The 17,054-nt window shown below is 50.3% G+C and overlaps 1 protein-coding gene across 4 annotated transcripts in view; it reads left to right on the top strand.

Moving 5' to 3' along the window:
- The window catches only part of HIVEP3 (HIVEP zinc finger 3), a 475,965-nt gene that overhangs the window by 300,646 nt on the left and 158,265 nt on the right, over nucleotides 1-17,054 (top strand). For all 4 annotated transcript variants that reach the window (XM_023258562.2, XM_045035629.1, XM_045035627.1 and 1 more), the window contains one exon: nucleotides 9,181-9,261. The gene's annotated coding sequence lies outside the window, so the exon portion shown is untranslated. The remainder of the gene's footprint in view (nucleotides 1-9,180; nucleotides 9,262-17,054) is intronic.

Here is a 17,054-nt window from a genome sequence, read left to right as displayed (position 1 = left end):
CCCCCGGGGCTGGGGAAGGTGGGGCCCAATAAAAGCAGGTCTCCACCAACAGAGAAGAAACAGGGGAAGCTCCTGGGTAGCTCCCAGTATTTAACTTGAACTTTTCCTGTTTGGGTTTGGTGCCATTTTGACTTCTTCCTCTTTGTACCCATTAGGGCTCTTTGGTGTAAGCAACAGAAGCTGACTTTAGACAACATAAGCAAAGGGGATTAAGTTGGAAGGATAGTGAGGAACTCCAAGAATCGATGGAAAAGCTGGATAACAAGACTCAGAAAGGACTCAGGGCTCCTCAGGGGAGCAAAAAAACAAATTGGTGGCCGTCTTGCCAAGGCCACAGAGATGGAAGTTTCCAGAACCTAAAAGCGAGCATCCAAGTATCTAGCTCTGCTTCATGCCCTCCCCTGGGCTGCAAGGGAGCCTTGGTTTACTGTCCCCCAAGACCAGGACCCCCAGATGAAATCAGGGTGCTATTACAGAAGCGGGGAGAAGGGATGCCACAGCAAATGCCCACCACAGGAGTTCATGATGCCTGGCATGACGGTGTGGTACGTGTCCCTCACATCAGGGCAAAGGATGCACATTCACAACTGCATGGGGACAGCTGCTCAGAGGAGGAGACACTTGAGCCCTCTGTCAGGTCCCCACAAAGGTGGTCCCCCTCTGATATCACCCTGACAGGTAGATGATTCTGTCAAATCCTCCTAGAGGCTTCCTGAGCCACTTACCTGGGCAATGGCCCCACCTGGCTTTTCCCAGCTGCTCTAGAAATTCTATCCGTGTGTCTTCAATTCACCAATTACAGGAAACCGGTGATAGCCCCAGAACATTCCTGAGCCTTTCTTTAAGAGTGTACGAATCAAGGGGCACCTGAGTGGCTCAGTTGGTTGAGTGTCTTATTCTTGATTTTGGCTCAGATCATGATCTCAGCGTTGTGGGATTGAACCTCCTCACCGGGCATGGAGCTTGCTTAAGATTGTCTCTCCATCTGCCCCTCTCCCCTGATCACACGCTCGCTCGCTCTCTTCTCTCCCTCTCTCTCTCTTCTCTCTCTCCGAGAAGACTGCATGAATCAAAGGTCAATTCCCAGTCTTACCATCCCCTTGCCATGGCAGGTTTTGGAGTTGCTGCAAAGAGCACACCATTATTGAGCACCTACTGTGGGGCAGGTCAGGCACTAAGCACTTAGCATGCACTATCTCATTTAACCCTTATATGGCTGTCATTTTCCTTTTCTTACAGATGAGGAAACTGAGGTTTGGAAAGAAGCAATGACTTTGCCATGGGCATAGCCAATAAGTAACACAGTGGAATTCAAATAGGATCCAGAGCTCCTGTCTCAGTCACTTCACTACAGTGTTCCACACCCCACTGCCAACAGGCTTCTTTTCTTCCTTCTTGGAATAGGAATGGGATGTGACCTCGGTTCACATGTGTGTCCTCTAGGCTTATTTACCCACCAGAGAGCCTCTTCAGCCTACCTGTCAGAGCCTTTGAATTGAGGCAGAACTGCCATCCTGGAGAGGTCAAGTCCTTCCTTACCTCACCCAGGGCCCTCCATGGAAGCACAATTATGAGTCCCACTTTCTTATCTTCACAATGAAGCCTTGTCTTTTCCCTCATAGTTGTGTCTCTAGAGGACATGGCTCTACCTTCTGTGGGTGCAGAGCATCGTTTAGGCTACTCTTGCCCGTGCCTTCGACCTGGAAGAAGACCAGGGACTCTCCAGGTCCCCAGAGGGATGGGCCAGTGGAGCAGTTTGCCAGCTGGGCTCCAAAAAGTCCCAGGGGCTCTGCCTCTTCAGGGGTGGTACCACTCAGCTTCTACCAGAGCACCCCATCTTTCTCTGTTTCTTGTCCTGGCCTTCAACGTAAGTTGAAAATTCATGTCTCCATTGGAGACACTGATACTTTTTCCGCCAAGATTCCGTGTGATTTTCCACGAATAAAAAACTCCTAAATCACCGTGGCCACCAGGAGAATTGCCCCTACAGAACCATAGCTTAATGTTCTCTCTTGGGCATCATTGGAGGGCCGATAACCAGGAATAGCCATATATGCAGGAAACAGTTAAGCATATCGGTAAAAAATAGAGAAAGTCCATTGTTTTGCTCGACTCTCTTGAAACAAAGACCCTGGTGACCAAACCCTCTCAGAAAGAGGAGAGTTTGACCTTCCTTGTTCCCTGGCATCTTCCTACTATTGACAATAGAACCCCTTTGATTTTACTCTTTGCCTTGGCTGCTAGGATGTCCAGAGCTAAGCTATTCAACTAGGCATCTCTCTTTATTTGTTTGTTTGTTTGTTTTTTAAATTTATTTTTGAGAGAGAGACAGAGCACGAGCAGGGGAGGGGCAGAGAGAGAGGGAGACACGGAATCCAAAGCAGGCTCCAGGCTCGGAGCTGTCAGCCCAGAGCCCGACACGGGGCTCGAACCCATGAGCCATGAGATGATGCATAACCTGAGCCAAAGTCGGACGCTTAATTGACTGAGCCACCCAGGTGCCCCTAGGCATCTCTCTTTTTATTTTTTTTATTTTATTTTTTTAATTTTTTTTCAACGTTTATTTATTTTTGGGACAGAGAGAGACAGAGCATGAACGGGGGAGGGGCAGAGAGAGAGGGAGACATAGAATCGGAAACAGGCTCCAGGCTCTGAGCCATCAGCCCAGAGCCTGACGCGGGGCTCGAACTCACGGACCGCGAGATCGTGACCTGGCTGAAGTCGGACGCTCAACCGACTGCGCCACCCAGGCGCCCCACATCTCTCTTTTTAAAACATGTGTATTTCACCTTTATATAATACCTGTGCATTTCTTAAGAATTAGAAAGTAAAAACTAGTACAAGCAAGCAAAAAAAAAAAAAAATCTTACTCATCGTGTTAATATTTTCATCTCTTTCTTTCTATTTTTCATGTTCTATGTTCCGTCTAGGTACAGTTTCATGCAATTTCATTTGCATGGGTTTTTTTTTCTATTTACATAGGTGAAGTCATCCAATCTATAAAACTTTGTAGCTTGCTTTTCTAAACCTCATATCACATTCTTAAAGGATGCATCATATTGCACCAAGTAGGTCAGAGGTCAGCAAACTTGTTCTGTGAAGGACCAAAGAGTAAATATTTTAGGGTTTTGAGCCACCCTGTTTTTGTCCCCACTGTTCATTCTACAGCTGTTGCACAAAGGCAGCCAGAGACATTGTGTATGTGAGTGGGTGTGGTTGTGTTCCAATAAAACTTTATTTACAAAAACAGGCTGCTGGTGGGATTTGGCCTGCCGGCTATAGTTTGCAAGCTCCTAATATTGATGTGCTGTCATTTTCACAGACCTGTTAGCCATTTTCATGTGTTGGCACTTAGATTTGCTTCCAGTATTCATCACTTCGGTATTATAAATGAGGCTGCATGGGATTTGCATAGGATTTTTTCCCTTAGACTACATTCCTGAAAACTGGGATGACTCTGCCCCAAAGTATGGATATTTGTGAGGCAGAGCTCTTGGTGAAAGCTGTGAAATTGCTTCCCAAAACACTCTGACGACTTGCACTACCAGCAGCGATGTGAAAGCGCCATTTCCCCAAACCCTGTGCGCATCGGGCATTGTCCTTGAAGACGCTTACATCCAGCCCGCCCTGCCCCTTTACATCCAGACTCTGCGTTCATCTGATGTTTGAGCCTTATGCTACACTTTTATTCTTTAATCTTCCTCGTGTCCTTTTTTTTTTTTTTTTTTTGAAGTGGGCAAGATGTAAGCAACCAGGGGTCAAGTCCAGGGGTGGGGGCACCAGGGAGGCACAAAGTCCTGAAGGTTCAGGGCGGGTGGCACTGGCCAGGAGGGCTGACGGCCGTCCTTCTCTGCCGGATGAGGGACTTTGAGGAGCGGAACTTCCAGAGTCTGTGGGCCAGGTGGGAGCTGGATAAAGGAAACGTGGCGGGAAGAGAAAAGACTGGATTTGCGGGTCAGATGATTCAGGCTTCCATCAGGCTCCATGTTTGTGAGTGGGGGCAGGTTCATTGCCTCTCTGAATTGCTCATCTGTAAGGGGGACAAGGCAGTCAACTGCACAGGATTGTCATGAGGATCCCGTGTGATCTTTAATAACGAAACTTCACGTAGTGCCTGGCATGTAGGAAGGACTTCATGTGCCTTTGTTAAGTGGAATTGACTTGAATGTTGGGGTCCTAGGAGTGATGGGAAATAGATCATATGAATATCTTTTAAAATCAGAGAAAGAGTATGGCTCCAGTGCATACTGCATGGTGGGCCTTCAAAATGTAACGGATGGATGGAGGGATGGAGGGATGGAGGGATGGAACTTTGAAGCCGAACAGCTTCAGCTTTGTCACTTGTTAGTTACATGATCCTGGACAAAGCACCTCCCTTTCTAGGCCTCTGCTTCCTTCTCTGGAGGATGGGTTTAATAAATAAGGATATTTATGTAGTGCTCACAGATGAGGAGACTGAGCTATGGGGTGGCTCACTGCGTCAGGGTCTCACAACGGCTACCTGGGGAGACCAAGATGCCTGCCCACAGGCTATTGTGAAGGTGAAAGAGACAAGGAATGGGAAGTCTCTGACTCGGTAAATGTTTGCTCCGTTCCCTAAGCAGGATGGGCTGCCAGCCTCAGGGTCTTGGCTGAGGAAACAGAGCACAGGGGTTTGCAGCCCCCGCAGGGACAGGGACTGCCTCAGAGGCAGCTGCACGCCGGCTGCGAGTTGCTTGCACTGGCACTTAGGAGGAACTCTCCAAAGGGGTTCTCTAGAGACCACCCTTCCCGGGGGGCTGCTTCCCAAGCAGCTGTCTCGCCTCCACAGGGCCTAGTCTGCGCTGGGGCCAAATGGAGAATATGCCTTTTCGCAGCAACATTTTGGCCTCGAGAGCGGTGCCCAGGCTGCTGTCACAAGGCGTGTCCCTAGCGGAGGCATCCAGAACCCACATGAGAGAGTGTGGTGGAAGGAACACCTGGCACAGGACAGTCCATAGGATGGGCTCCATCACACTGAGGGCTGCTGACCGCACCGGGCTCATTGTCACTGTCACTATGGACTGGGGCCAGGGACAGGAGGCTTTACCTCCTCCATATGACATTTAATCCTTTCAGGGGGGTGGGGTGTGAGTATCCACATTTTATGGATAAGGAAACTGAAGCAGGTACATGGAGGTAAGCACACAACTGGTGAGTGACAGAATGACAAATGAGGACTTGAATTTAATTATCTGACTCAAGAGCCCATGTTCTTAATCACCAGTCATATTTACCATCCTTCATTGGACATGAAACCTCTTGGTTTAAAATTTTTTTTTTTAACGTTTGTTTATTTTTGAGACAGAGAGAGAGCGTGAACAGGGGAGGGGCAGAGAGAGAGGGAGACACAGAATCTGAAGCAGGCTCCAGGCTCTGAGCTGTCAGCACAGAGCCCGACGCGGGGCTCGAACTCACAGACCGTGAGATCATGACCTGAGCTGAAGTCGGACGCTTAACCGACCGAGCCACCCAGGCGCCCCGAAACCTCTTGGTTTTAGAAGAGCCTTCAAGTCCTAGAATAACTGATCTCCTTCCTGCTGGATTTGGCTATGACCCAGGAACTGGGGGACTCTAGATTCCTTGAGGCCAGAGCTCCAGCTACTCTTTGGACTTGCTCAGTCCATACTTGAATTGACTTCTTTCCGGGGAGTATGTCGTCCATTCAGTGATCCCACAGATGGTTATTGGGGATCTTGTGCATGCTAGGCCTTGTTCTAGGTACAGAGATGCATCGTGAATAAGAATTATAATTAACCCTTACTATGTAGCAGGTACTATTCTAGATGCTGCACATAGATTAGCCCATTTATTACTCATAACACCCCCATAGGTAGCTATTATCTTTTCTTTATAGATGATGAAATTGAAGCACAGAGAGATTAAGTAATTTGTCCAAGATTCCACAGCCAATAAGTGTCAGAGCCAAGATTTGAGCCCCGGCAGTCTGGGGTCAGCCTCAATATGTTTAACTGCCCCACACTGTTGTGGCTCTCATAGTTCCTGCCTTCAGAGAACTTACAGTCTTTCTTTTCTAATAGGCATGTTGAAATAGCACCAAAACAATTTAATTCCAGTTTGTTTGTTGAGAAGTGAACTGGGCAGTGAGAATAATGATCCTGGATTTATAAAGTACTTGACATCACAGGGCCATTGGGAAGGAGTCATGGTCACAAACGGGTCCTTCTCCCACTTCCCACCATGGCCTTGACTACTGTGTGCCCTTTGGCAAGTCTTGTCACCCCTATGAGCCTCCATTTCCTTATTTACAAAATGTGTTGTCGATACCTAGTCTAGCTGCCTCTAAGCTCTTTTGTGGAGACTGAATCACATGGCAGGTGTAAACAAAATTTCACAATAGAAAAAAAGAAAAGCACTGGGCAGGGATTTGTTATTGATCAAAGTGAAAATTTGGTGAGTTTGATGAATGAATGAATGAATGAATGAATGTTCCTAGCAGGCCTACAGCTTGGCTTGGGTAACAAATGGCTCTCTTGAGGAGATCTGTTGAAGTTCTTCAGGATCCCATCAGGGCTCTGTCCTTGGCCATGTTCCATGCTCCTGTCCCTTGAGTTATTTTGCATCTGATTTTGTGAGCTTCCAAGACTGTTTTAGCAAACACTTATTAACGTCTGTTGGGAGACAGGCCTTGTGCTAGACTCTGTGGGGAGACTGAGATGGATTTGGAATGGTCGCTGCCCTCAGGCACTCACAAGCTAGTAAGAGAAATGAAGATCCTGTTTACTACTACTAATACCATAAACACCACAAACAACACTGACCAGCATTTATCAAGCATTTAGCTGATGGCAGATATTGTGTTGAGCTTTTATATACATTATTTCCTTTAATAATTACAACAGTTCCATGGATTACTAAAACTGTCCCATTTTACTCTCTGTTTACAAGGAAACAGAGAGTCAGATAGTAACTTACCCAAGTTCACACAACTCTGAAGTTACAGAGCTGGACATGAACCTGAGAAGGAAGATGTGGATAAAAGTAATTCTATTATAAGGTAGAAACTACTGTGTATCCTACTAGAGGGGGTAAGGAGAAGCCTTTTAGCACTCGGAAAGAGACAGGAAGTAGGATGATGGTGGTGGTGATGATGGTGTTGATGGTCCTCCTGCTGTTGATGGTAGTGATGACGATATTTATGAGGATGATGGTGATGGTGCTGCTGCTACTGTTGACGGTAACGATGATGATATTTATGATGGTGATGTGATGATGGCGATGGTCCTGCTGTTGATGGTAATGATGATGATATTTATGATGATGATGGTGATAACGGTGATGGTCCTGCTGTTGACAGTAATGATGACGATCTTTATGATGATGATGGTGATGGTGATGGTGTTGCTGCTGCTGTTGACAGTAATGATGACGATATTTATGATGATGATGATGATGATGATGATGGCGATGGTCCTGCTGTTGACGGTAATGATGATGATATTTATGATGATGATGGTGATGGTGTTGCTGCTGCTGTTGACGGTAACGATGACTATATTTATGATGATGATGGTGATAATGGCTATGGTCCTGCTATTGACGGTAATGATGATGATATTTATGATGATGGTGATGGTGATGGTGATGGTGCTGCTATTGACAGTAACAATGACAATATTTATGATGATGATGGTGATGATGGCGATGGTCCTGCTGTTGATGGTAACGATGACGATATTTATGATGATGATGGTGATAATGGCGATGGTCCTGCTGTTGATGGTAATGATGACGATATTTATGATGATGATGGTGTTGATGGTGATGGTGATAGTGATGGTGCTGTTGTCGATGATAACAATGATAATATTTATGATGATGATGGTGGTGGTGATGATGGTGTTGATGGTCCTCCTGCTGTTGACGGTAATGATGAGGATATTTATGATGATGATGGTGATGATGAGGATGGTGATGTTGATGGTGCTGCTGTCGACGGTCATGATGATGTTATTTATGATGATGGTGGTGGTGGTGGTGATGGGAATATGGGGATGAGGATGATGGCAATGATGGTGATAGTCCTCCGGTGCCCAGTTGTTAAGCTCCTGCTTTATGCCAGGTCATTTCATCCTCATAACAACTTTGTGACATCAGGGTCATCATCTCTGTGTTAATCATGAGGACTCTGAGCTGGCGAAAGGCTGAGGGCCTGCCCGTGAGCAGACATCCACTCTGGGCCGGACTCAAGCCTGAGCACGTCTCACTGCAGAGCCACCACTCATCCCTGTACCAGAGTCCCTAACCTGTGGGCCATGGGGCCAGCCATCGCAGAGACGCTTCATAAATACCTACTGAATGAATATTGACTGAGTGGATTCCCAGGGGGTCGATGCCTTAAGCCCAGAAGGCATAAATAACATGTCTTGAATGAGTATGTGTAACCGTTAGTTAAATATACGTGGTAGTGCTGTGATTACTAAAATACAAGTTAATTGTAAAGCATTACGTTCATTGTGCCTTTTGCATTATTCTTTATTTTCCCAATGAAAAGATACTAAGCGCATAGTTACGAGGAGTTTGGAGAGATGCTTTTGCAGAGAAACGGGTCCTGGTGCTGAAAGTGGTAGGAGACATCATGTCGTCCTGCAGGGCACGTGTAAAATGCTGTGCCTGGTGTCTGGCCCAGAGATAACTCAGGGGAGGGAGGAGACCCACCAGGATGGGGATTGGGAGCCCGTGGCGTTTGTTCTGCATCTGTAAGACCGGAGCTGTCATTCCCAGTGGCTTTGTCTCTGTAAGACCTGATACCAGCCTCTAATAGCTTTCCCAAATGGCTATCAACCACTTGCATGAGTGAATGAATAACGAAAGAGAGAACGAGTGAATGTTGACGACCAGTGCTCAGGGAGCCCGTGAGGGGCTGTGCTCCCCAAGGAGTACTTGAAAGTAAGAGTTTCCCAGCCTGAGATTCGGCTGCTGACTGGGCTTGCAGCTCTGAGGGTGGGGTTGGGAGGCCGGGGTTGCCTCCCTGGGGGAGCCTGATCTTAACCCCGTGATGCCTGTGTTGGAGAAGTGGTGATGTCTGGAGCCATTCTCAGCAGAACTGCGCTCACCATTTTTGGATGCATTTTTTCAAACCGAAGTGTAAGCTGACAGATGGCGATGGAATAATATTCTCACTTTCTCTACTTCCTACAGGCCTCCCTCCAACACAGTCCTTCAGGCTCTCAGAAATCTCTGACACATCTCAACCATGAGACCATGGCTGACTTTGGGCAGGTAAGACCCCTCCATCTCTCCCCTACCTGCCCCCCCCCACCGCCCCAGGACGCAGAGAAATTTCAGCACAGCCCAAAGACCACTAGCTGTGCTTGTGGCCAGGAGGTAGGTGGGAGTGACTTCAGCCTTGGCAGGAGAATGGAGCCCCACACTCTGGGGAGACTTAAGGAAAAAGCTACCGAATGTCCAGAGCCCTGCAGCTAGCATTTCTGCAAATGGCAGCATATGGCGATGGGAATGTATCCTGGGATGAAAGCCAGGGAACTGGTCCTGACCCCAGGTCTGCCTTTACTGCTCAGAAAAATCTCAAGTGAGAACCTCCCTTGCTGCGTCTCTGTTTCTCTGTCTGAAAAATGAGGGAATGAGACCCAGTGAACTGGGTAGGACAGAAGCCAGCTGTTCCAGGCTCCAGCCAAGGCCATGGAATGGTGGAGAAAGGCAGTGGAAACGCCACCACAGCTGTCCGCCCCTTCCCCGTTTGATCGCTCTATGGAACTCACATCTGCAGAGAGCCTGCACTGGGTGTGTGTGTGCTGTGTGTGTGCACGTGTGTATTTGGGGGCAGGACCTATGCCTCTTCTAGCAACCTCTGATTGAACTCCAACTCAGACATGGACGGTCGCTAGCCCCATACCTGCCCCCTCGTGGCTGGGCGGAACACCACGGTCACTACAGGTTGCCCAGATGGGAAGGGCAGAGTCTGCTCACGCACTGAGAGCATGCCTGCAGCAGAATGTGGGCGTGAAGACCAAGCCGGGTGAGGGGCAGCCAGGATGGAAGGCCACATTGACCTGACAGTGAGGCTCTCATTAGAACCAGAGTGAGTACAAGGCCAAAGCTCACGGGCGGATCTGCAGGGCAGCGGGGGATGGCTGCCTAGGAAATAGGGCCTAGTGATGAGCGATGCATGTCAATGCCCTCAGGAAGTTTCCCGTCCAAAGCAGGAGATGTGTGCCAGTAGCTACATTACAGGAAACCTGTGAAGGCAGGAGGGTTCTCTTCTGTCTGGGTTTGGTTGTGGGGGTGGTTTAGGGAAGACCATTCATTTGAAGGTGACACTTGAACTGGGCTTTGAAGGATGAATAGAAGTTCACCAGGTTTTAAAAAAAAAAAATGGAAGAAGGGCATTCTGGGCTGAGACAGTAAGTGCGAAGGTGGAGAGTGGCTGAGATGTAGACACAGGGCAGGAGGGGGTAGAAGCGAGGCCGGGAGAAGCGAACAGGGCTTTGAATGCCACGCTGAGCGGCTCGGATTGCAACCCGTAAGGTCCAGGCAGTCAGCTCCGTGGTGCCGGGAGAGGCCTCCGGGCCCCGGGCAGAGACTGAGATCTAAGAGGAGGTGCCCACTAAACCTGAACAACGGGGCCCAGGACAGGACACCGCTTGCTGACGTGTCTGTGGCCCTCAGATCTCCCCACGCCGAGCATCCACAGGCAGTGCAGGCCCCCTGTGCTACGGTGGAGGCCTCTCTGGTAGAGGGCTGCTGGGCTTGCCATCAGAACCCCTCATTCCCCCGCCACGTCCTCTTGTCCTCCTTCCCCCATCTCTGCAGACCAGGCCACCCCCCAAGACAGCACCCCTTTAAGGACCCAATGCCGTTGTCAAGGTGCTTTCCAGCCCTCTCCTGCCCTAGAGTTGTTTTCGGTGTGGCGGGCAATGCCACGCAATTTCGTACTTTTGCAGTTTCCTCTCTCGGCCGAACTCGGGATGCTCTGGTGTCCCTCATCTCGTGAGAGAGCAGACAGAGCAGGTTCTGGGGCCCCACAGCGCTGGGCTCCAACCCTGTGCCGTCACTTCCCTGAGGAGCAGGGTAACCAGTCTGGGCCTCAGGGCCTTCATCGCCTCAGGTTTCTCCAGGACGTGACGCCGGAGCGGGTGAAAGTCTGGCTCCCTGTCCGTCGCACAGCTGCCAGGTCCGCCCCATGCTTCTCCACCAGCTCACATCCCTGTGATGGAGCTGGGCTACCGACAGGCAGGGTAACCGAGGAGGACCTGTGAGTTTGGGGCTCAAAAGGTGGCATGAACAGTTAGCCCCTGTGCCGTAACAGGCAGGCGGGCCAATTCACTTGATTTTCCTTTTAAAAAGTTCCCTCAGCAGAACTTTCCTGACACCCCTTCCGTTCCAGGCCCTGGTGGACACTGGGAGTCCAGACAGGGATGAGATGGTCACTTCTGCAGAAGAGACATGCGAACAAATAAATTGCAGGGCACCGTAAGAGCGGAAAAGCACTGGGGAGGAGGGGCGTGTGGGCTGGCCCTGGAGGGATCGTGGGAGTCTCAGCTCCAGAGGATACGGGGAAGGAGGCAGGGCGTTCCGGGCAGAGGGACCAGCATGGGCAAAGCATGGCCATAGGAAGCATCTTGGTGTTGTGGGGCATTGGCGTTGGGGTTTGTGACGACCTGCCCTGCAGGGGGTCCCCACCACAGAGAGGCGTTCAAGGAAGCCTAGCGCCCTGCCCCCTTGTCAGCTCCGGAGGGTCACATCCAGGGCCAGGCTCCACAGTTTAAGAAGAATAGCATTGGGGCACCTGGGTGGCTCAGTCAGTTGAGCGTCCGACTTCGGCTCAGGCAGGTCGTGATCTCGCTCCTGGTGGGTTCGGGCCCTGCATCGGGCTCTGTGCTGACAGCTCAGAGCCTGGAACCTGCTTCGGATTCTGTGTCTCCTCTCCTCTCTGGGCCTCCCCCTCTCGTTCTCTCTCTCTCTCTCTCTCTCAAAAATAAATAAACATTAAGGAAAATTTTTAAGATAAGAATAGCCTCAAGAAGCTCCATGATGAGGCCTGATAAGCAACCTCTAGTGCCAGAGGCAGCGAGGAGCTTCTAAGGCTCCGGCTGAGGGCACACAGCCACCCACAGCTCTGAACTGGCCCTGGACACGTTGTTGCTGCGTTTGCGCTGGGAGCGGGGGTGGAGATGAGGGAAACTTGGTCCCTGCCCCTAGTGTAGACAGTGAGGCCCAGGCTCTCGTGTGCCGGTGCTGCAGAAGCTCTAAGGGAGGGGGCCATTCGAGGAGCTCTGGGACCGTAGAGAAGGGGAAGCCAGAGGGCATCCTGAGGAGGGAATCTTAGCCAGATGGTTATAATAAAAATAGTTCTAGAAATGAATGATTACTTAGCACTTACTACCCGTCAGGCACCGTCCTAAGGGTTTTGCGTGGATTGACGCTTCACTTGCACAAGTCCACAAAGCAGGCGCTCTTATCATCCTCCCGTACCGATGAGGATCCCCGATGCACAGACAGGCTGAGTAACTGTCCCAGGCATGCACAGCTGAGAAGTAACCTAGCCAGGCTGAACCCAGGCGTTCCAGCCTCAGAGTGCCTGCTCGAATGACCTAGGGTAGACTAAACACTAAGACCTCTCTAAGAACTAGAGCACCGGCAGGGTTGGGACTATACTTTGCTCTAGCCCATAGTAGGTACTCAGTAAAAACATGTTCACGAACAAGAATGCACAAATGCATGGATGAAATGACCCTGAAAGAGTTGGGGCAGAAAATGGGGGTGGGGACAGGATGGGGACAGACACCGTAGACAGAGGCTGTGCAGCCAGAGCAAAGGCCTCAGGTCCCCAGCTGGGGTTGCCTGCAGGCACTTCCAGGTCTGGAGCTGGACCAGACTGGATAAAAGAGAGTTTGAATGGCAGCCTCTCTGGCCAACCCTCCCTGTCCTGAAGGCCTGGCACCTTCCGCTGCTGCCCTCCCTCCCCACCCTGTCCCACATCAGGAAAGGGCGGGCACTGTGCTATTCATGTCCGCACACCACTCTTTGTCACCCATTCCCTCAAAGTCTCCTGGGGACTGATCTGGCAACAGGACCACAAATCCCCAGAGGCAAGGGAGGCATGCACCACCCAAGAGTGGCCCAGGGAAGACAGTTCAAAAGTTGTTCCCATAAGAAATTGCTTTCTGACGGAGACTTTAAGGAGCAGGTGTTTTCAAAGACCTTCTCTTCAAGCTCTGTGGGCTATGGGTGAAAAACCAGGCTTGGGACCCAACTCTGTGGCTTCCTAGCTGGGTGCCCTTGGGTGATGAATTTGCTTCTCTGTACCTCAGTTTCCAGCTCCATAAAGTAGGAATAAAAGCAACTACAGAATTAAAGGGGGCAAGGTTTGGGGCAACTCCTGTACAAGACCAGATTCAGCGAAAGGTTGGGTTCTCGACTTCCTGCTTTGCTTCTGGGGCCTCAGTTTCCTCCATGAAATGAAGGTTGGAAAACATTGATGTTTAATACCAGCTAGCTTTGACATCTTAGGATTCAAAGTTGCCAATGCCAGTCAACCAGATACCTAAATATATTCACATACACACACACATATAGGCTACATGCCTTAGGGGTGTACATTGTAATCATTTTTATAAATTTAAAATGTACATTAAATTACATTTAATATAAATGTATATTATATTAAATTACATTTAATATAAATGTATAACTTACAGTGTCTTGTATAGTGTTTCCTTTTTTTTATTAAAAAATTTTGTTAATGTTTATTTAGTTTTGAAGGAGAGAGAGAGAGAGAGAGAGAGACAGAGCATGAGGGGGGGAGGGGCAGAGAGAGAGGGAGGCACGGAATCCGAAGCAGGCTCCAGGCTCAGAGCTGTTCAGCACAGAGCCCGATGCGGGGCTTGAACTCACGAGCTGTGAGATCATGACCTGGGCTGAAGTCGGACGCTTAACCGACTGAGTCACCCAGGTGCCCCTAAAAATTTTTTTTTAAATGTTTCTTTATTTTTGAGAGAGAGAGAGACACAGAGTGCAAGCGACAGAGGGGCAGAGAGAGAGAGAGAGAAAAACACAGAATCCGAAGCAGGCTCCAGGCTCTGAGCTGTCAGCACAGAGCCTGATGCAGGGCTCGAACCCATAAACCCTGAGATCATGACCTGAGCCGAAGTCAGACGCTTAACTGACTGAGCCACCCAGGCGCCCCTATAGTATTTTCTTCTGATTACAAGAGTAATGCATATTTATTGAGAGCATTTTGGAAAGTACGGGAAGATTCACCCACCATTCCATTCTCGGTGGAAGACCGAGATACAGCCTCTCAGGTATTTAGTGAATTCCTCTCCCACATTTTTTCTTTGCACATATCTTTTAAAGATCTCTTTGGGATTATACTCTGCCTTCTATTTTTTCACTCAAGCTGAGCTATGGGAGCAGGGCCCTGGGCAGGGCTGCTGTCCCCGCGCTGGGAGGAACCGGGGCCAGCTGCTTCCACAGCTGTTCTGCACAGGCTCCTGGGCTCCTGCCCTGGCGGCTGGCTGGAGGCATCTGACCCTCCGATGTTCTGTGTCGCTGGCGGCTGCACATTCTCCACTAATTTTAGCCTAGCCTCTCGGGCCTGCTGGCCTTGGGGCCCGCACATAATGGACGCCTTGTGTAGACAGCTGCCGACGGTGCAGGAAGAAGCGTCCCACCTTAAAATGTTCCTCGTCACCGGCCAGTCCTCCGCTCTCGGAGAACAAGCCGGCTCCCTGTTCCTTCTCCCACCAGGAAGGGGCCGTTGTTGACGTTCATGGCCCAGCAGCCTGGACCCGGCGGGCAGGTGATTGCTTCTGTGGAAGGGGCCGTGTTTTTATAGGACAGGCTTTGGTTGGAGCTGGAACAGCTGAGAGACTTCCCGAGAAATTGCTGGGTGGTGGGTTTGCAGCAAGGCAGTGGGGTGTCCGAAATGTCCCTCGGTGTGTGTGTGGAGCCGCCTGGAGCCCCACCGCGATGCTTTACCTCTGTCGAGCACGTACGAATGTACAGTGTCCTCTGACATCCCAGTTTCTCCTGGCGACGTGTGCATTGGTGACAGTGCTCCCCTGTTACAGGAAGGGAACTGAGGTTGAGAGGGGGAAGCAATTTGCTCCCGGTCACCCAGCAAGCCCGCGGCAGGGACGTGGGTCTCTCGTGCTCCACGTCTGGGGCTCTTGCCTTTCATCGGCACCATCCAGGGGAGCCGTTCCACCGAGTCCGTACCCATCCGCTCTCTGTCTCTTATGTTTGGTGCTGTCTTTCCCAAACGAGGTCCTTGAATTGTCACCTTAAAAGTCAGAACCGTTCATTGAAAATAAATATAGCTCGCTGGCCTGTTTCTACAGCACAGATCTGATCACGGAAGACTTTGACTTCAGAAGGCAGGAAGTCTCTCTTTGCCCACGTGTCATAGCCTGACGTCCAGCCTCCGCACCTTGCTCCCTGCCAGACCCCGCAAGTGGGGGCTCCCGCAGCACGTAGACATCTCTTTCGTGGCATGTAGGTAGGGCCGGGGATTTTTCCTCGTGATCTGCTTCCTGACCAGAATGGAGCTCCACGGGCAGGAGACCCGCGAGCTGCTCATCTGAATGTCCCTGGGGTCTGCTCCGGGCCAAAGTGTCAAGCCCAGTAAATGTATTGGCCCCCAACCCACCGTTCTTCATGAGAAACCGGATCTTTAATCCAGCCTTAGAGCTAAGCCAAGGCCTGCCCGGCAGCTGCCAGCCCAATAAGGAAGTGACTGCTTGGCTGGACTCCCGGGAGGGACCTGCTGGGCCAAGAAACCCCGACCCTGTGCAGGCTGGGCAGAAGAAAACGGGAGGGCGTCCCCAGGTTTGTGCTGGAGACCGAGCCCTGTCCCCATGCAAATCTTCCGCCTCCCCATCCCCCACTCCCCCATCCTCTGGTGACAATATAGCCTGGGTCATGTGTTCCCCAGCCCGGACAGTGGCTCTTTGACCAAGTATGATGCTCTTCAGGAACAATCCATGGGCATCACATGCTGCTCTGGGGGAAGAAAAGTACTCTAGTGACTATCTTGGTTTAGTCAGGGCAGGACCCGTGCTCTCTGACTCCATGTGGGACTCCTGTCGGGGCCATGGCCCCACAGCCTCCCGAACTTGGGTGCTTTGGATGTGGTTATAGGAGAGGCAAGGCATTTAGAGTCCCACAGGCTCAGCTCCAGCCAGTCCTAAGTCCTGCCTCTTAGGGACAGGGGTGATGGGTTCCATCTCTCTGGACTTCAGTTTCTTTTCTGCAAAATGGGACCGGTGACAGCAGCCTTTCAGGGCTGTTATATCTTACAGGAAAGGGCTTTTCAAAAAGTGCAGCAGCATAGCTCGCACAGCATGACTGCCTGTGTTCCCTTTTCTGGAGGGCTCTCCAGGCCTCGAGAGCCTCCCTGAAAAGTGCCCAGGCTGCTGGGTGAGGGTTGGTCTCAGGGGGAGGTGCGGGGAGAGGTCGCACACGGCACATCCATCTAGCTGTGACCATTTCTCTGATTCTGACATGGTCTTCGGGGGTTGGCCAAAGACAAGGAGGAGGAGAAAAACTCCTCTTGTTTTCTGATGGAAGTCCGTGAGAAGTGAATTTTTGCGATGGAGTCATTTCACTTTCCTTTTGGCTTTCTAGAGAGATGCCTTTTGCTCATTTGTTCATTCATCCATTCATCCTACAAGTCTCTCCATGGCCTCGGCCGCCGGTCAGATGGGTCAAGGGACGCCCTAACGGGACGTGCGGGGGCCCTGCCTTTAGAGAGCCCAGTATGGAACCAATACATGTAGTTCAGGGTGAGAAGTGACGTAGGAAAGGCACAGTGTTGGGTGAGGGTGTGGTCATTTCCTGCCGGGCTGGTTGGAAAGAGGCACCAAAGTGAGCCCGTTAGAAAGCATAGAGGTAGCAGAGGAAAGCAGAGGTAGCCCGTTAGAAAGCATAGAGGTCTCCAAAGAAAGAAAGGCATAAACTACCCAAGAATAAACTGAAGAAGGTAATGTGAATTGGTCTATAAATTAAATAAAATCCCAACTTTTTTTCATAAAACTATTAGAAAGTAAAAT

The sequence above is a fragment of the Felis catus genome, chromosome C1 (assembly GCF_018350175.1).
Source record: "Felis catus isolate Fca126 chromosome C1, F.catus_Fca126_mat1.0, whole genome shotgun sequence".
Classification (NCBI taxonomy): Eukaryota; Metazoa; Chordata; class Mammalia; order Carnivora; family Felidae; genus Felis; species Felis catus.
The sequence above is the reverse complement of the archived record's forward strand: the minus strand, read 5'-3'. Positions and strand labels throughout refer to the sequence as shown.